General features: G+C 39.3%; 1 long non-coding RNA gene across 1 annotated transcript; it reads left to right on the forward strand.

Moving 5' to 3' along the window:
- Window positions 1-16,657: 16,657 nt before the first annotated feature.
- LOC123739250 (uncharacterized) lies at window positions 16,658-17,489 on the forward strand. The gene is made up of 2 exons (XR_006767651.1): window positions 16,658-16,906; window positions 17,177-17,489. It is a non-coding gene; the product is annotated as an uncharacterized lncRNA (long non-coding RNA).
- Window positions 17,490-21,633: the final 4,144 nt, after the last annotated feature.

Below are 21,633 nucleotides of genomic sequence, written 5' to 3' on the forward strand. Positions count from 1 at the left end.
CTTCCGGTTGTCACAGGAAGTTCTTGCTCAACACACGTTGTCTTTGGGGTAGTCATAAACAGAATCCTGAATATGAAGCCTCTACCTTAAGAATTGACTGAATGACAGATGGTTGAGTTGCGTGATTTTCACTATCTGCAGGTTAAATGACAATTGCTCTAGGCTGTTTTTAACAACTTCCGGTTGTCACAGGAAGCTCTTGCTCCACACACGTTGTCTTTGGGGTAGACATAAACAGAAGCCTGAATATGAAGTCTCTACCTTAAGAATTGACTGAATGACAGATGGTTGAGTTGCGTGATTTTCAATATGTGAGTTTTATATGACAATTGCTCTAGACTGTTTTTAACAACTTCCGGTTGTCACAGGAAGTTCTTGCTCCAAACACGTTGTCTTTGGGGTAGACATAAACAGAATCCTGAATATGAAGTCTATACCTTAAGAATTGACTGAATGACAGATGGTTGAGTTGCGTGATTTTCACTATCTGCTGGTTGGCCATATGACAATAGCTCTAGGCTGTTTTTAACAACTTCCGGTTGTCGCAGGAAGCTCTTGCTCCAAACACGTTGTCTTTGGGGGAGACAAAAACAGAATCCTGAATATGAAGTCTCTACCTTAAGAATTGAATGAATGACAGATGGTTGAGTTGCTTGATTTTCACTTTGTGTGTTTTATATGACAATTGTTCTAGGCTGTTTTTAACAACTTCCGGTTGTCACAGGAAGCTCTTGCTCCACACCCGTTGTCTTTGGGGTAGACATAAACAGAATCCTGAATATGAAGTCTATACCTTAAGAATTGACTGAATGACAGATGGTTGAGTTGCGTGATTTTCACTATCTGCAGGTTAAATGACAATTGCTCTAGGCTGTTTTTAACAACTTCCGGTTGTCACAGGAAGCTCTTGCTCCACACACGTTGTCTTTGGGGTAGACATAAACAGAAGCCTGAATATGAAGTCTCTACCTTAAGAATTAACTGAATAACAGATGGTTGAGTTGCTAGATTTTCACAATGTGCGTTTTATATGACAATAGCTCTAGGCTGTTTTTAACAACTTCCGGTTGTCACATGAAGCTCTTGCTCCACACACGTTGTCTTTGGGGGAGACATAAACAGAATCCTGAATATGAAGTCTCTACCTTAAGAATTGACTGAATGGCACATGGTTCAGTTGCTTGATTTTCACTATCTGCTGGTTGGCCATATAACAATAGCTCTAGGCTGTTTTTAACAACTTCCGGTTGTCACAGGAAGCTCTTGCTCCACACACGTTGTCTTTGGGGTAGACATAAACAGAATCCTGAATATGAAGTCTATACCTTAACCTGTTGGGTCTAGGGGGCAGCATTTGCACGTCTGGATAAAAAAAATGTACCCGATTTAATCTGGTTACTAATCCTACCCAGTAACTAGAATATGCATATACTTATTATATATGGATAGAAAACACTCTAAAGTTTCCAAAACTGTTTGAATGGTGTCTGTGAGTATAACAGAACTCATTTGGCAGGCAAAACCCTGAGACATTTTCTGACAGGAAGTGGATACCTGATGTGTTGTATTGACTTTAAACCTATCCCATTGAAAAACACAGGGGTTTAGGAATATTTTGGCACTTCCTATTGCTTCCACTAGATGTCACCAGCCTTTACAAAGTGTTTTGAGTCTTCTGGAGGGAGATCTGACCGAACAAGAGCCATGGAACGGTGATGTCCCATTAGACACCTGGCGCGCTACTTCATGTTGGGTACCCTCGTTCCAATACGTTATAAAAGAGTATGCATTCGGTCCACCTTGAATATTATTCATGTTCTGGTTAAAAAGGCCCTAATGATTTATGCTATACAACGTTTGACATGTTTGAACGAACGGAAATATATGTTTTCCCCTCGTTCATGACGAGAAGTCCGGCTGGCTTACATCATGTGCTAACGAGACGGAGATTTTTGGACATAAATGATGAGCTTTTTTGAACAAAACTACATTCGTTATGGACCTGTGATACCTGGAAGTGACATCTGATGAAGAGAATCAAAGGTAATGGATTATTTACATAGTATTTTCGATTTTAGATCTCCCCAACATGACGTCTAGTCTGTATCGCAACGCGTATTTTTCTGGGCGCAGTGCTCAGATTATTGCAAAGTGTGATTTCCCAGTAAGGTTATTTTTAAATCTGGCAAGTTGATTGCGTTCAAGAGATGTAAATCTATAATTCTTTAAATGACAATATAATATTTTACCAATGTTTTCTAATTTTAATTATTTAATTTCTGACGCTGACTTGACTGCCGGTTATTGGAGGGAAACGATTTCCTCAACATCAATGCCATAGTAAAACGCTGTTTTTGTATATAAATATGAACTTGATAGAACTAAAAATGCATGCATTGTCTAACATAATGTCCTAGGAGTGTCATCTGATGGAGATTGTAAAAGGTTAGTGCATCATTTTAGCTGGTTTTATGGTTTTGGTGACCCTGTCTTTGACTTGACAAAACATTACACACAACTCTTGTAAATGTACTGTCCTAACATACTCTAAATTTATGCTTTCGCCGTAAAACCTTTTTGAAATCGTAAAACGTGGTTAGATTAAGGAGATGTTTATCTTTCAAATGGTGTAACATAGTTGTATTTTTGAAAAATTTGAATTTTGACATTTATTTGGATTCAAATTTGCCGCTCTTGAAATGCACCTGCTGTTGATGGAGTGCACCACGGGTGGCACGCTAGCGTCCCACCTAGCCCCAAGAGGTTAAGAATTGACTGAATGACAGATGGTTGAGTTGCGTGATTTTCAATATGTGCATTTTATATGACAATTGCTCTAGGCTGTTTTTAACAACTTCCGGTTGTCACAGGAAGTTCTTGCTCAACACACGTTGTCTTTGGGGTAGTCATAAACAGAATCCTGAATATGAAGCCTCTACCTTAAGAATTGACTGAATGACACATGGTTGAGTTGCGTGATTTTCACTATCTGCTGGTTGGCCATATAACAATAGCTCTAGGCTGTTTTTAACAATTTCCGGTTTTCACAGGAAGCTCTTGCTCCACACACGTTGTCTTTGGGGGAGACATAAACAGAATCCTGAATATGAAGTCTCTACCTTAAGAATTGACTGAATGACAGATGGTTGAGTTGTGTGATTTTCACAATGTGCGTTTTATATGACAATAGCTCTAGGCTGTTTTTAACCACTTCCGGTTGTCACAGGAAGCTCTTGCTCCACACACGTTGTCTTTGGGGGAGACATACACAGAATCCTGAATATGAAGTCTCTACCTTAAGAATTGACTGAATGACAGATGGTTGAGTTGCGTGATTTTCACTATGTGCATTTTATATGACAATAGCTCTAGGCTGTTTTTAACCACTTCCGGTTGTCACAGGAAGTTCTTCCTCAACACACGTTGTCTTTGGGGTAGACATAAACAGAATCCTGAATATGAAGTCTCTACCTTAAGAATTGACTGAATGACAGATGGTTGAGTTGCGTGATTTTCAATATGTGCGTTTTATATGACAATTGCTCTAGGCTGTTTTTAACAACTTCCGATTGTCACAGGAAGCTCTTGCTCCACACACGTTGTCTTTCGGGGAGACATAAACAGAATCCTGAATATGAAGTCTCTACCTTAACCTCTATGGGACCGGCGGGACGAATTCGTCCCACCTACGTAACAGCCACTGCCATCCTGTGGCGCGATTTTCAAAATCTTCAAAATCATATTACTTCAATTTCTCAAACATATGACTATTTTACAGCCATTTAAAGATAAGACTCTCGTTAATCTAACCACACTGTCCGATTTCAAAAAGGCTTTACAACGAAAGCAAAACATTAGATTATGTCAGCAGAGTACCAAGCCAGAAATAATCAGACACCCATTTTTCAAGCCAGCATATAATGTCACCAAAACCCAGAAGACAGCTAAATGCAGCACTCACCTTTGATGATCTTCATCAGATGACAACCCTAGGACATTATGTTATACAATACATGCATGTTTTGTTCAATCAAGTTCATATTTATATCAAAAACCAGCTTTTTACATTAGCATGTGACGTTCAGAACTAGCATACCCCCGCAAACTTACGGGGAATTCGCTAACATTTTACTAAATTACTCACGATAAACGTTCACAAAAAGCATAACAATTATTTTAAGAATTATAGATACAGACCTCCTCTATGCACTCGATATGTCCGATTTTAAAATAGCTTTTTGGTGAAAGCACATTTTGCAATATTCTCAGTAGATAGCCCAGGCATCACGGGCTCGCTATTTAGACACCCGGCAAGTTTAGCACTCACCATAATCATATTTACTATTATAAAAATGTCATTACCTTTTGTTGTCTTCGTCAGAATGCACACCCAGGACGTCTACTTCAATAACAAATGTTGGTTTGGTCCAAAATAATCCATCGTTATATCCGAATAGCGGCGTTTTGTTCGTATGCGTTCCAGACACTATCCGAAATAGTAAAGAAGTGTCGCGCGCTTGGCGCAATTCCTGACAATAAAATTCAAAGTATTCCATTGCCGTACGTGGAAGCATGTCAACCGCTGTTTAAAATCAATTTTTACGTCATTTTTCTCGTAGAAAGCGATAAAATTCCGACAGGGAATCTCCTTTTCGGCAAACAGAGGAAAAAAATCCCAAAGGCGGGGCGGTCGGGGTCACGCGCATAAGCTAGTGTCTCTTGATGGGCCACTTGAGAAAGGCGATAATGTGTTTCAGCCTGGGGCTGGAATGACGACATTCTCTTTTTCCCGGGCTATGAGAGCCTATGGACGACGTGGGAAGTGTCACGTTAGAGCAGAGATCCTTAGTAAATGATAGAGATGGCAAAGAAGTTCCAGAAATGGTCAGACAGGCCACTTCCTGTAAAGGAATCTCTCAGGTTTTGACCTGCCATTTGAGTTCTGTTATACTCACAGACACCATTCAAACAGTTTTAGAAAATTTAGGGTGTTTTCTATCCATATGTAATAAGTATATGCATATTCTAGTTACTGAGTAGGAGTGGTAACCAGATTAAATCGGGTATGTTTTTTATCCAGCCGTGTCAATGCTGCCCCCTAGCCCTAACAGGTTAAGAATTGACTGAATGACAGATGGTTGAGTTGCGTGATTTTCACTATCTGCTGGTTGGCCATATGACAATAGCTCTAGGCTGTTTTTAACAACTTCCGGTTGTCACAGGAAGCTCTTGCTCCAAACACGTTGTCTTTGGGGGAGACAAAAACAGAATCCTGAATATGAAGTCTCTACCTTAAGAATTGAATGAATGACAGATGGTTGAGTTGCTTGATTTTCACTTTGTGTGTTTTATATGACAATTGTTCTAGGCTGTTTTTAACAACTTCCGGTTGTCACAGGAAGCTCTTGCTCCACACCCGTTGTCTTTGGGGTAGACATAAACAGAATCCTGAATATGAAGTCTATACCTTAAGAATTGACTGAATGACAGATGGTTGAGTTGCGTGATTTTCACTATCTGCAGGTTAAATGACAATTGCTCTAGGCTGTTTTTAACAACTTCCGGTTGTCACAGGAAGCTCTTGCTCCACACACGTTGTCTTTGGGGTAGACATAAACAGAAGCCTGAATATGAAGTCTCTACCTTAAGAATTAACTGAATGACAGATGGTTGAGTTGCTAGATTTTCACAATGTGCGTTTTATATGACAATAGCTCTAGGCTGTTTTTAACAACTTCCGGTTGTCACAGGAAGCTCTTGCTCCACACACGTTGTCTTTGGGGGAGACATAAACAGAATCCTGAATATGAAGTCTCTACCTTAAGAATTGACTGAATGGCACATGGTTCAGTTGCTTGATTTTCACTATCTGCTGGTTGGCCATATAACAATAGCTCTAGGCTGTTTTTAACAACTTCCGGTTGTCACAGGAAGCTCTTGCTCCACACACGTTGTCTTTGGGGGAGACATAAACAGAATCCTTAATATGAAGTCTCTACCTTAAGAATTGACTGAATGACAGATGGTTGAGTTGCGTGATTTTCAATATGTGCATGTTTTATATGACAATTGCTCTAGGCTGTTTTTAACAACTTCCGGTTGTCACAGGAAGTTCTTGCTCCACACACGTTGTCTTTGGGGTAGACATAAACAGAATCCTGAATATGAAGTCTATACCTTAAGAATTGACTGAATGACAGATGGTTGAGTTGCGTGATTTTCAATATGTGCATTTTATATGACAATTGCTCTAGGCTGTTTTTAACAACTTCCGGTTGTCACAGGAAGTTCTTGCTCAACACACGTTGTCTTTGGGGTAGTCATAAACAGAATCCTGAATATGAAGCCTCTACCTTAAGAATTGACTGAATGACACATGGTTGAGTTGCGTGATTTTCACTATCTGCTGGTTGGCCATATAACAATAGCTCTAGGCTGTTTTTAACAATTTCCGGTTTTCACAGGAAGCTCTTGCTCCACACACGTTGTCTTTGGGGAGACATAAACAGAATCCTGAATATGAAGTCTCTACATTAAGAATTGACTGAATGACAGATGGTTGAGTTGTGTGATTTTCACAATGTGCGTTTTATATAACAATAGCTCTAGGCTGTTTTTAACCACTTCCGGCTGTCACAGGAAGCTCTTGCTCCACACACGTTGTCTTTGGGGGAGACATACACAGAATCCTGAATATGAAGTCTCTACCTTAAGAATTGACTGAATGACAGATGGTTGAGTTGCGTGATTTTCACTATGTGCATTTTATATGACAATAGCTCTAGGCTGTTTTTAACCACTTCCGGTTGTCACAGGAAGTTCTTCCTCAACACACGTTGTCTTTGGGGTAGACATAAACAGAATCCTGAATATGAAGTCTCTACCTTAAGAATTGACTGAATGACAGATGGTTGAGTTGCGTGATTTTCAATATGTGCGTTTTATATGACAATTGCTCTAGGCTGTTTTTAACAACTTCCGATTGTCACAGGAAGCTCTTGCTCCACACACGTTGTCTTTCGGGGAGACATAAACAGAATCCTGAATATGAAGTCTCTACCTTAAGAATTGACTGAATGACAAATGGTTGAGTTGCGTGATTTTCACTATGTGCTTTTAATATGACAATAGCTCTAGGCTGTTTTTAACAACTTCCCGGTTGTCACAGGAAGCTCTTGCTCCACACACGTTGTCTTTGGGGAGACATAAACAGAATCCTGAATATGAAGTCTCTACCTTAAGAATTGACTGAATGGCTCATGGGTGAGTTGCGTGATTTTCACTATCTGCTGTTTGGCCATATGACAATAGCTCTAGGCTGTTTTTAACAACTTCCGGTTGTCACAGGACGCTCTTGCTCCACACACGTTGTCTTTGGGGTAGACATAAACAGAATCCTGAATATGAAGTCTCTACCTTAAGAATTGACTGAATGACAGATGGTTGAGTTGCGTGATTTTCACTATCTGCAGGTTAAATGACAATTGCTCTAGGCTGTTTTTAACCACTTCCGGTTGTCACAGGAAGTTCTTGCTCAACACCCGTTGTCTTTGGGGTAGACATAAACAGAATCCTGAATATGAAGTCTCTACCTTAAGAATTGACTGAATGACAGATGGTTGAGTTGCGTGATTTTCACTATCTGCAGGTTAAATGACAATTGCTCTAGGCTGTTTTTAACAACTTCCGGTTGTCACAGGAAGCTCTTGCTCCACACACGTTGTCTTTGGGGTAGACATAAACAGAAGCCTGAATATGAAGTCTCTACCTTAAGAATTGACTGAATGACAGATGGTTGAGTTGCTAGATTTTCACAATGTGCGTTTTATATGACAATAGCTCTAGGCTGTTTTTAACAACTTCCGGTTGTCACAGGAAGCTCTTGCTCCACACACGTTGTCTTTGGGGGAGACATAAACAGAATCCTGAATATGAAGTCTCTACCTTAAGAATTGACTGAATGACAGATGGTTGAGTTGCGTGATTTTCAATATGTGCGTTTTATATGACAATTGCTCTAGACTGTTTTTAACAACTTCCGGTTGTCACAGGAAGTTCTTGCTCCAAACACGTTGTCTTTGGGGTAGACATAAACAGAATCCTGAATATGAAGTCTATACCTTAAGAATTGACTGAATGACAGATGGTTGAGTTGCGTGATTTTCACTATCTGCTGGTTGGCCATATGACAATAGCTCTAGGCTGTTTTTAACAACTTCCGGTTGTCACAGGAAGCTCTTGCTCCAAACACGTTGTCTTTGGGGGAGACAAAAACAGAATCCTGAATATGAAGTCTCTACCTTAAGAATTGAATGAATGACAGATGGTTGAGTTGCTTGATTTTCACTTTGTGTGTTTTATATGACAATTGCTCTAGGCTGTTTTTAACAACTTCCGGTTGTCACAGGAAGCTCTTGCTCCACACCCGTTGTCTTTGGGGTAGACATAAACAGAATCCTGAATATGAAGTCTATACCTTAAGAATTGACTGAATGACAGATGGTTGAGTTGCGTGATTTTCACTATCTGCAGGTTAAATGACAATTGCTCTAGGCTGTTTTTAACAACTTCCGGTTGTCACAGGAAGCTCTTGCTCCACACACGTTGTCTTTGGGGGAGACATAAACAGAATCCTGAATATGAAGTCTCTACCTTAAGAATTGACTGAATGACAGATGGTTGAGTTGAGTGATTTTCAATATGTGCGTTTTATATGACAATTGCTCTAGACTGTTTTTAACAACTTCCGGTTGTCACAGGAAGTTCTTGCTCCAAACACGTTGTCTTTGGGGTAGACATAAACAGAATCCTGAATATGAAGTCTATACCTTAAGAATTGACTGAATGACAGATGGTTGAGTTGCGTGATTTTCACTATCTGCTGGTTGGCCATATGACAATAGCTCTAGGCTGTTTTTAACAACTTCCGGTTGTCACAGGAAGCTCTTGCTCCAAACACGTTGTCTTTGGGGGAGACAAAAACAGAATCCTGAATATGAAGTCTCTACCTTAAGAATTGAATGAATGACAGATGGTTGAGTTGCTTGATTTTCACTTTGTGTGTTTTATATGACAATTGTTCTAGGCTGTTTTTAACAACTTCCGGTTGTCACAGGAAGCTCTTGCTCCACACCCGTTGTCTTTGGGGTAGACATAAACAGAATCCTGAATATGAAGTCTATACCTTAAGAATTGACTGAATGACAGATGGTTGAGTTGCGTGATTTTCACTATCTGCAGGTTAAATGACAATTGCTCTAGGCTGTTTTTAACAACTTCCGGTTGTCACAGGAAGCTCTTGCTCCACACACGTTGTCTTTGGGGTAGACATAAACAGAAGCCTGAATATGAAGTCTCTACCTTAAGAATTAACTGAATGACAGATGGTTGAGTTGCTAGATTTTCACAATGTGCGTTTTATATGACAATAGCTCTAGGCTGTTTTTAACAACTTCCGGTTGTCACAGGAAGCTCTTGCTCCACACACGTTGTCTTTGGGGGAGACATAAACAGAATCCTGAATATGAAGTCTCTACCTTAAGAATTGACTGAATGGCACATGGTTCAGTTGCTTGATTTTCACTATCTGCTGGTTGGCCATATAACAATAGCTCTAGGCTGTTTTTAACAACTTCCGGTTGTCACAGGAAGCTCTTGCTCCACACACGTTGTCTTTGGGGGAGACATAAACAGAATCCTTAATATGAAGTCTCTACCTTAAGAATTGACTGAATGACAGATGGTTGAGTTGCGTGATTTTCAATATGTGCATGTTTTATATGACAATTGCTCTATGCTGTTTTTAACAACTTCCGGTTGTCACAGGAAGTTCTTGCTCCACACACGTTGTCTTTGGGGTAGACATAAACAGAATCCTGAATATGAAGTCTATACCTTAAGAATTGACTGAATGACACATGGTTGAGTTGCGTGATTTTCACTATCTGCTGGTTGGCCATATAACAATAGCTCTAGGCTGTTTTTAACAATTTCCGGTTTTCACAGGAAGCTCTTGCTCCACACACGTTGTCTTTGGGGGAGACATAAACAGAATCCTGAATATGAAGTCTCTACATTAAGAATTGACTGAATGACAGATGGTTGAGTTGTGTGATTTTCACAATGTGCGTTTTATATAACAATAGCTCTAGGCTGTTTTTAACCACTTCCGGTTGTCACAGGAAGCTCTTGCTCCACACACGTTGTCTTTGGGGGAGACATACACAGAATCCTGAATATGAAGTCTCTACCTTAAGAATTGACTGAATGACAGATGGTTGAGTTGCGTGATTTTCACTATGTGCATTTTATATGACAATAGCTCTAGGCTGTTTTTAACAACTTCCCGGTTGTCACAGGAAGCTCTTGCTCCACACACGTTGTCTTTGGGGGAGACATAAACAGAATCCTGAATATGAAGTCTCTACCTTAAGAATTGACTGAATGGCTCATGGGTGAGTTGCGTGATTTTCACTATCTGCTGTTTGGCCATATGACAATAGCTCTAGGCTGTTTTTAACAACTTCCGGTTGTCACAGGACGCTCTTGCTCCACACACGTTGTCTTTGGGGTAGACATAAACAGAATCCTGAATATGAAGTCTCTACCTTAAGAATTGACTGAATGACAGATGGTTGAGTTGCGTGATTTTCACTATCTGCAGGTTAAATGACAATTGCTCTAGGCTGTTTTTAACCACTTCCGGTTGTCACAGGAAGTTCTTGCTCAACACCCGTTGTCTTTGGGGTAGACATAAACAGAATCCTGAATATGAAGTCTCTACCTTAAGAATTGACTGAATGACAGATGGTTGAGTTGCGTGATTTTCACTATCTGCAGTTTAAATGACAATTGCTCTAGGCTGTTTTTAACAACTTCCGGTTGTCACAGGAAGCTCTTGCTCCACACACGTTGTCTTTGGGGTAGACATAAACAGAAGCCTGAATATGAAGTCTCTACCTTAAGAATTGACTGAATGACAGATGGTTGAGTTGCTAGATTTTCACAATGTGCGTTTTATATGACAATAGCTCTAGGCTGTTTTTAACAACTTCCGGTTGTCACAGGAAGCTCTTGCTCCACACACGTTGTCTTTGGGGGAGACATAAACAGAATCCTGAATATGAAGTCTCTACCTTAAGAATTGACTGAATGACAGATGGTTGAGTTGCGTGATTTTCAATATGTGCGTTTTATATGACAATTGCTCTAGACTGTTTTTAACAACTTCCGGTTGTCACAGGAAGTTCTTGCTCCAAACACGTTGTCTTTGGGGTAGACATAAACAGAATCCTGAATATGAAGTCTATACCTTAAGAATTGACTGAATGACAGATGGTTGAGTTGCGTGATTTTCACTATCTGCTGGTTGGCCATATGACAATAGCTCTAGGCTGTTTTTAACAACTTCCGGTTGTCACAGGAAGCTCTTGCTCCAAACACGTTGTCTTTGGGGGAGACAAAAACAGAATCCTGAATATGAAGTCTCTACCTTAAGAATTGAATGAATGACAGATGGTTGAGTTGCTTGATTTTCACTTTGTGTGTTTTATATGACAATTGCTCTAGGCTGTTTTTAACAACTTCCGGTTGTCACAGGAAGCTCTTGCTCCACACCCGTTGTCTTTGGGGTAGACATAAACAGAATCCTGAATATGAAGTCTATACCTTAAGAATTGACTGAATGACAGATGGTTGAGTTGCGTGATTTTCACTATCTGCAGGTTAAATGACAATTGCTCTAGGCTGTTTTTAACAACTTCCGGTTGTCACAGGAAGCTCTTGCTCCACACACGTTGTCTTTGGGGTAGACATAAACAGAAGCCTGAATATGAAGTCTCTACCTTAAGAATTAACTGAATGACAGATGGTTGAGTTGCTAGATTTTCACAATGTGCGTTTTATATGACAATAGCTCTAGGCTGTTTTTAACAACTTCCGGTTGTCACAGGAAGCTCTTGCTCCACACACGTTGTCTTTGGGGAGACATAAACAGAATCCTGAATATGAAGTCTCTACCTTAAGAATTGACTGAATGGCACATGGTTCAGTTGCTTGATTTTCACTATCTGCTGGTTGGCCATATAACAATAGCTCTAGGCTGTTTTTAACAACTTCCAGTTGTCACAGGAAGCTCTTGCTCCACACACGTTGTCTTTGGGGGAGACATAAACATAATCCTTAATATGAAGTCTATACCTTAAGAATTGACTGAATGACAGATGGTTGAGTTGCGTGATTTTCAATATGTGCATGTTTTATATGACAATTGCTCTAGGCTGTTTTTAACAACTTCCGGTTGTCACAGGAAGTTCTTGCTCCAAACACGTTGTCTTTGGGGTAGACATAAACAGAATCCTGAATATGAAGTCTATACCTTAAGAATTGACTGAATGACAGATGGTTGAGTTGCGTGATTTTCACTATCTGCTGGTTGGCCATATGACAATAGCTCTAGGCTGTTTTTAACAACTTCCGGTTGTCACAGGAAGCTCTTGCTCCAAACACGTTGTCTTTGGGGGAGACAAAAACAGAATCCAGAATATGAAGTCTCTACCTTAAGAATTGAATGAATGACAGATGGTTGAGTTGCTTGATTTTCACTTTGTGTGTTTTATATGACAATTGTTCTAGGCTGTTTTTAACAACTTCCGGTTGTCACAGGAAGCTCTTGCTCCACACCCGTTGTCTTTGGGGGAGACATAAACAGAATCCTGAATATGAAGTCTCTACCTTAAGAATTGACTGAATGGCACATGGTTCAGTTGCTTGATTTTCACTATCTGCTGGTTGGCCATATAACAATAGCTCTAGGCTGTTTTTAACAACTTCCAGTTGTCACAGGAAGCTCTTGCTCCACACACGTTGTCTTTGGGGGAGACATAAACAGAATCCTTAATATGAAGTCTCTACCTTAAGAATTGACTGAATGACAGATGGTTGAGTTGCGTGATTTTCAATATGTGCATGTTTTATATGACAATTGCTCTAGGCTGTTTTTAACAACTTCCGGTTGTCACAGGAAGTTCTTGCTCCACACACGTTGTCTTTGGGGTAGACATAAACAGAATCCTGAATATGAAGTCTATACCTTAACCTCTTGGGGCTAGGTGGGACGCTAGCGTGCCACCTGTGGTGCACTCCATCAACAGCAGGTGCATTTCAAGAGCGGCAAATTTGAATCCAAATAAATGTCAAAATTCAAATTTTTCAAAAATACAACTATGTTACACCATTTGAAAGATAAACATCTCCTTAATCTAACCACGTTTTACGATTTCAAAAAGGTTTTACGGCGAAAGCATAAATTTAGAGTATGTTAGGACAGTACATTTACAAGAGTTGTGTGTAATGTTTTGTCAAGTCAAAGACAGGGTCACCAAAACCATAAAACCAGCTAAAATGATACACTAACCTTTTACAATCTCCATCAGATGACACTCCTAGGACATTATGTTAGACAATGCATGCATTTTTAGTTCTATCAAGTTCATATTTATATACAAAAACAGCGTTTTACTATGGCATTGATGTTGAGGAAATCGTTTCCCTCCAATAACCGGCAGTCAAGTCAGCGTCAGAAATTAAATAATTAAAATTAGAAAACATTGTTAAAATATTATATTGTCATTTAAAGAATTATAGATTTACATCTTTTGAACGCAATCAACTTGCCAGATTTAAAAATAACCTTACTGGGAAATCACACTTTGCAATAATCTGAGCACTGTGCCCAGAAAAATACGCGTTGCGATACAGACTAGACGTCATGTTGGGGAGATCTAAAATCGAAAATACTATGTAAATAATCCATTACCTTTGATTCTCTTCATCAGATGTCACTTCCAGGTATCACAGGTCCATAACGAATGTAGTTTTGTTCAAAAAAGCTCATCATTTATGTCCAAAAATCTCCGTCTCGTTAGCACATGATGTAAGCCAGCCGGACTTCTCGTCATGAACGAGGGGAAAAAATATATTTCCGTTCGTTCAAACATGTCAAACGTTGTATAGCATAAATCATTAGGGCCTTTTTAACCAGAACATGAATAATATTCAAGGTGGACGAATGCATAGCCTTTTATAACGTATTGGAACGAGGGTACCCAACATGAAGTAGCGCGCCAGGTGTCTAATGGGACATCACCGTTCCATGGCTCTTGTTCGGTCAGATCTCCCTCCAGAAGACTCAAAACACTTTGTAAAGGCTGGTGACATCTAGTGGAAGCAATAGGAAGTGCCAAAATATTCCTAAACCCCTGTGTCTTTCAATGGGATAGCTTTAAAGTCAATACAACACATCAGGTATCCACTTCCTGTCAGAAAATGTCTCAGGGTTTTGCCTGCCAAATGAGTTCTGTTATACTCACAGACACCATTCAAACAGTTTTGGAAACTTTAGAGTGTTTTCTATCCATATATAATAAGTATATGCATATTCTAGTTACTGGGTAGGATTAGTAACCAGATTAAATCGGGTACATTTTTTTTATCCAGACGTGCAAATGCTGCCCCCTAGACCCAACAGGTTAAGAATTGACTGAATGACAGATGGTTGAGTTGCGTGATTTTCAATATGTGCATTTTATATGACAATTGCTCTAGGCTGTTTTTAACAACTTCCGGTTGTCACAGGAAGTTCTTGCTCCAAACACGTTGTCTTTGGGGTAGACATAAACAGAATCCTGAATATGAAGTCTATACCTTAAGAATTGACTGAATGACAGATGGTTGAGTTGCGTGATTTTCACTATCTGCAGGTTAAATGACAATTGCTCTAGGCTGTTTTTAACAACTTCCGGTTGTCACAGGAAGCTCTTGCTCCACACACGTTGTCTTTGGGGTAGACATAAACAGAAGCCTGAATATGAAGTCTCTACCTTAAGAATTAACTGAATGACAGATGGTTGAGTTGCTAGATTTTCACAATGTGCGTTTTATATGACAATAGCTCTAGGCTGTTTTTAACAACTTCCGGTTGTCACAGGAAGCTCTTGCTCCACACACGTTGTCTTTGGGGAGACATAAACAGAATCCTGAATATGAAGTCTCTACCTTAAGAATTGACTGAATGGCACATGGTTCAGTTGCTTGATTTTCACTATCTGCTGGTTGGCCATATAACAATAGCTCTAGGCTGTTTTTAACAACTTCCGGTTGTCACAGGAAGCTCTTGCTCCACACACGTTGTCTTTGGGGGAGACATAAACAGAATCCTTAATATGAAGTCTCTACCTTAAGAATTGACTGAATGACAGATGGTTGAGTTGCGTGATTTTCAATATGTGCATGTTTTATATGACAATTGCTCTAGGCTGTTTTTAACAACTTCCGGTTGTCACAGGAAGTTCTTGCTCCACACACGTTGTCTTTGGGGTAGACATAAACAGAATCCTGAATATGAAGTCTATACCTTAAGAATTGACTGAATGACAGATGGTTGAGTTGCGTGATTTTCAATATGTGCATTTTATATGACAATTGCTCTAGGCTGTTTTTAACAACTTCCGGTTGTCACAGGAAGTTCTTGCTCAACACACGTTGTCTTTGGGGTAGTCATAAACAGAATCCTGAATATGAAGCCTCTACCTTAAGAATTGACTGAATGACACATGGTTGAGTTGCGTGATTTTCACTATCTGCTGGTTGGCCATATAACAATAGCTCTAGGCTGTTTTTAACAATTTCCGGTTTTCACAGGAAGCTCTTGCTCCACACACGTTGTCTTTGGGGAGACATAAACAGAATCCTGAATATGAAGTCTCTACCTTAAGAATTGACTGAATGACAGATGGTTGAGTTGTGTGATTTTCACAATGTGCGTTTTATATGACAATAGCTCTAGACTGTTTTTAACCACTTCCGGTTTTCACAGGAAGTTCTTGCTCAACACCCGTTGTCTTTGGGGTAGACATAAACAGAATCCTGAATATGAAGTCTCTACCTTAAGAATTGACTGAATGACAGATGGTTGAGTTGCGTGATTTTCACTATCTGCAGGTTAAATGACAATTGCTCTAGGCTGTTTTTAACAACTTCCGGTTGTCACAGGAAGCTCTTGCTCCACACACGTTGTCTTTGGGGTAGACATAAACAGAAGCCTGAATATGAAGTCTCTACCTTAAGAATTGACTGAATGACAGATGGTTGAGTTGCTAGATTTTCACAATGTGCGTTTTATATGACAATAGCTCTAGGCTGTTTTTAACAACTTCCGGTTGTCACAGGAAGCTCTTGCTCCACACACGTTGTCTTTGGGGGAGACATAAACAGAATCCTGAATATGAAGTCTCTACCTTAAGAATTGACTGAATGACAGATGGTTGAGTTGTGTGATTTTCACAATGTGAGTTTTATATGACAATTGTTCTAGGCTGTTTTTAACAACTTCCGGTTGTCACAGGAAGCTCTTGCTCCACACACGTTATCTTTGGGGTAGACATAAACAGAATCCTGAATATGAAGTCTATACCTTAAGAATTGACTGAATGACAGATGGTTGAGTTGCGTGATTTTCACTATCTGCTTGTTGGCCATATGAATCCTACAGACGAAGAACCGTATATGTGACATTTTTCAAAAAAACGAGATATACATGAAAAATCATTATTGGACACCCTTTTTCTATAGTGAACCGGTTTCACAAGCTCTCCACGCGCTAATTAACAATATGTTTAAATTTAAAGATAGGCTCTCGTGGAATAACCGTTTATGTGCACCACTCAGAATGGACGGACAAGCGCACAACTTTTCTGTTGCTGATGAAAATCACCGAAATGTGGGAAAGAAACGTAAAACAAAACTAAAAGAATGGAAAGACAGGCAAAGGAAGATCTTACGGGATGCGGGAAAACCCTATACAAATCGTAAGGGTCAAGAAAAAACTGGGAAAAGCTGTCCAAAAGAGGTATGTGGAAGAACCGTATATCAAACAATCAAGCTAGCTAGCTATAGAGTACAGTAACTAACATGTATGTTCTGGGTTGTCTAATTTGTAACTATAGAGAAAACATATTAGCTAAAGTTCGTTGGCTACTAACTTATACATTATCGTTACAAATGTTATTGCTAGATTATAGAAGAAACATAGCTAGCTACTTTTTGTCCATCCACCGGATGATTCGACATGGCTACAGTAGCTAGCTAGTTATATGTAACGTTACACTGTATCCTGCAGGGAAGAGCGTGTTCCACGACGTGCAGAAAGGATTGTGGAAAGTTGATTGATGAGCGCAAGCTGCATCTGTTGAACAGTTTCTACACTGTCCCATACGAGAAACAACAAGCACAACCAGCAAAACCATTCAAGGTGATGAGGATGCAATGTGAAGACTTCAGTCACCTCCCAGATTCTGTTCTCAAGCGACCAGCTGGACTACAGACCACTTCAGTGAGGTGGTTAAAAGTCACATGTATTGCACAGAGAATAGTTTACTAACATCCCATCAACATGCAACATGTTGTTCTAACAATAAAATATCCTAATGATTCCCTTTTTTTATTCATTACAATATACATCTCTGTCACCACATTTAGCATCAACTCTAAGCAGTTAATACTTATTTACTGCTGTCACCTCAGTACAGGACGTTTCTTGCCTTTAGCATGGGTTTAACGCAATTCAAAACTTAATTGCAGATCATAGTGTTAAACGCAAAGAGAATGGTTTTCTGAACGTTTTGTAATATTGACCTTAGGGACCTGCATAATGGACATGCATATTGGCACATCACATTGATCCATATTTGATATGTACAAGTTGTACTTCTTTTGATTGAATTAATTTAATTGTATTCTATTTTTGTAGTTATTCTATGGTATGTTCACATTGAGGGCTTCATTTTAAATGAGACTAAGATTTCATGACTCAACTTTTAAGAAAAGTCATCGGTGCTAAAGTTGATAGACCACCTTTAAATGAACCTCCATTAAATGAATTAACTACATATTGCATTTAAGTTATTTACATGAAGGGCATCTGTACTTGAAAGTACTTAAAACATCATATCAGGTATTAACCTCTATGTGACCGGCGGGACGAATTCGTCCCACCTACGTAACATCCACTGCCAGCCTGTGGCGCGATTTTCAAAATCTTCAAAATCCTATTACTTCAATTTCTCAAACATATGACTATTTTACAGCCATTTAAAGATAAGACTCTCGTTAATCTAACCACACTGTCCGATTTCAAAAAGGCTTTACAACGAAAGCAAACCATTAGATTATGTCAGCAGAGTACCAAGCCAGAAATAATCAGACACCCATTTTTCAAGCCAGCATATAATGTCACCAAAACCCAGAAGACAGCTAAATGCAGCACTCACCTTTGATGATCTTCATCAGATGACAACCCTAGGACATTATGTTATACAATACATGCATGTTTTGTTCAATCAAGTTCATATTTATATCAAAAACCAGCTTTTTACATTAGCATGTGACGTTCAGAACTAGCATACCCCCGCAAACTTACGGGGAATTCGCTAACATTTTACTAAATTACTCACGATAAACGTTCACAAAAAGCATAACAATTATTTTAAGAATTATAGATACAGACCTCCTCTATGCACTCGATATGTCCGATTTTAAAATAGCTTTTTGGTGAAAGCACATTTTGCAATATTCTAAGTATATAGCCCAGGCATCACGGGCTCGCTATTTAGACACCCGGCAAGTTTAGCACTCACCATAATCATATTTACTATTATAAAAATGTCATTACCTTTTGTTGTCTTCGTCAGAATGCACACCCAGGACGTCTACTTCAATAACAAATGTTGGTTTGGTCCAAAATAATCCATCGTTATATCCGAATAGCGGCGTTTTGTTCGTGCGTTCCAGACACTATCCGAAATAGTAAAGAAGTGTCGCGCTTGGCGCAATTCCTGACAATAAAATTCAAAGTATTCAATTGCCGTGCGTCGAAGCATGTCAACCGCTGTTTAAAATCAATTTTTACGTCATTTTCTCGTAGAAAAGCGGTAAAATTCCGACAGGGAATCTCCTTTTCGGCAAACAGAGGAAAAAATCCCAAAGGCGGGGGCGGTCGGGGTCACGCGCATAAGCTAGTGTCTCTTGATGGGCCACTTGAGAAAGGCGATAATGTGTTTCAGCCTGGGGCTGGAATGACGACATTCTCTTTTTTCCCGGGCTATGAGAGCCTATGGACGACGTGGGAAGTGTCACGTTAGAGCAGAGATCCTTAGTAAATGATAGAGATGGCAAAGAAGTTCCAGAAATGGTCAGACAGGCCACTTCCTGTAAAGGAATCTCTCAGGTTTTGACCTGCCATTTGAGTTCTGTTATACTCACAGACACCATTCAAACAGTTTTAGAAAATTTAGGGTGTTTTCTATCCATATGTAATAAGTATATGCATATTCTAGTTACTGAGTAGGAGTGGTAACCAGATTAAATCGGGTATGTTTTTTATCCAGCCGTGTCAATGCTGCCCCCTAGCCCTAACAGGTTATAAAAGGACATCTTACAAGTGTCATGCAAAATGTCACATATACTGTTCTTCCACAAACTGAAATCATCACTGGAGATATACTGTTCTTCCACATTCTAAAAATTAAAACGGCAATAAAAAAAGTATTTTTTGAAATAACAAAAAAATATCAATTGTTGTTGTAAGATATGAGTATGGTGAATTATTTGTCAACCATAAAACACCCAATGTGGTACACACAATGAATAATATAAAAATAACTGATTATCTTAAAATGGAAAAATTGTCACATATATGGTTCTTCGTCTGTAGGATTCATATGACAATAGCTCTAGGCTGTTTTTAACAACTTCCGGTTGTCACAGGAAGCTCTTGCTCCACACACGTTGTCTTTGGGGGAGACATAAACAGAATCCTGAATATGAAGTCTCTACCTTAAGAATTGACTGAATGACAGATGGTTGAGTTGCTTGATTTTCACTTTGTGTGTTTTATATGACAAATGTTCTAGGCTGTTTTTAACAACTTCCGGTTGTCACAGGAAGCTCTTGCTCCACACACGTTGTCTTTGGGGTAGACATAAACAGAATCCTGAATATGAAGTCTATACCTTAAGAATTGACTGAATGACAGATGGTTGAGTTGCGTGATTATCACTATCTGCAGGTTAAATGACAATTGCTCTAGGCTGTTTTTAACCTCTATGGGCTAGGTGGGACGCTAGCGTCCCCCCGTGGTGCACTCCATCAACAGCAGGTGCATTTCAAGAGCGGCAAATTTGAATCCAAATAAATGTCAAAATTCAAATTTTTCAAACATACAACTATTTTACACCCTTTGAAAGATAAACATCTCCTTAATCTAACCACGTTTTACGATTTCAAAAAGGTTTTATGGCGAAAGCATAAATTTAGAGTATGTTAGGACAGTACATTTACAAGAGTTGTGTGTAATGTTTTGTCAATTCAAAGACAGGGTCACCAAAACCATAAAACCAGCTAAAATGATGCACTAACCTTTTACAATCTCCATCAGATGACACTCCTAGGACATTATGTTAGACAATGCATGCATTTTTAGTTCTATCAAGTTCATATTTATATCCAAAAACAGCGTTTTACTATGGCATTGATGTTGAGGAAATCGTTTCCCTCCAATAACCGGCAGTCAAGTCAACACCACAAATTAAATAATTAAAATTAGAAAACATTGGTAAAATATTATATTGTCATTTAAAGAATTATAGATTTACATCTCTTGAACGCAATCAACTTGCCAGATTTAAAAATAACCTTACTGGGAAATCACACTTTGCAATAATCTGAGCACTGCGCCCAGAATAATACGCGTTGCGATACAGACTAGACTTCATGTTGGGGAGATCTAAAATCGAAAATACTATGTAAATAATCCATTACCTTTGATTCTCTTCATCAGATGTCACTTCCAGGTATCACAGGTCCATAACGAATGTAGTTTTGTTCAAAAAAGCTCATCATTTATGTCCAAAAATCTCCGTCTTGTTAGCACATGATCTAAGCCAGCCGGACTTCTCGTCATGAACGAGGGGAAAAAATATATTTACGTTCGTTCAAACATGTCAAACGTTGTATAGCATAAATCATTAGGGCCTTTTTTAACCAGAACATGAATAATATTCAAGGTGGACGAATGCATACTCTTTTATAACGTATTGGAACGAGGGTACCCAACATGAACTCACGCGCCAGGTGTCTAATGGGCCATCATCGTTCTGTTCGGGTCAGATCTCCCTCCAGAAGACTCAAAACACTTTGTAAAGGCTGGTGACATCTAGTGGAAGCAATAGGAAGTGCCAAAATATTCCTCAGCCCCTGTGTTTTTCAATGGGATAGGTTTAAAGGTAATACAACACATCAGGTATCCACTTCCTGTCAGAAAATGTCTCAGGGTTTTGCCTGCCAAATGAGTTCTGTTATACTCACAGACACCATTCAAACAGTTTTAGAAACTTTAGAGTGTTTTCTATCCATATATAATAAGTATATGCATATTCTAGTTACTGGGTAGGATTAGTAACCAGATTAAATCGGGTAAATTTTTTTTATCCAGCCGTGCAAATACTGCCCACTAGCCCTAACAGGTTAACCACTTCCGGTTGTCACAGGAAGTTCTTGCTCAACACCCGTTGTCTTTGT

Source organism: Salmo salar, unplaced genomic scaffold (assembly GCF_905237065.1).
Source record: "Salmo salar unplaced genomic scaffold, Ssal_v3.1, whole genome shotgun sequence".
Classification (NCBI taxonomy): Eukaryota; Metazoa; Chordata; class Actinopteri; order Salmoniformes; family Salmonidae; genus Salmo; species Salmo salar.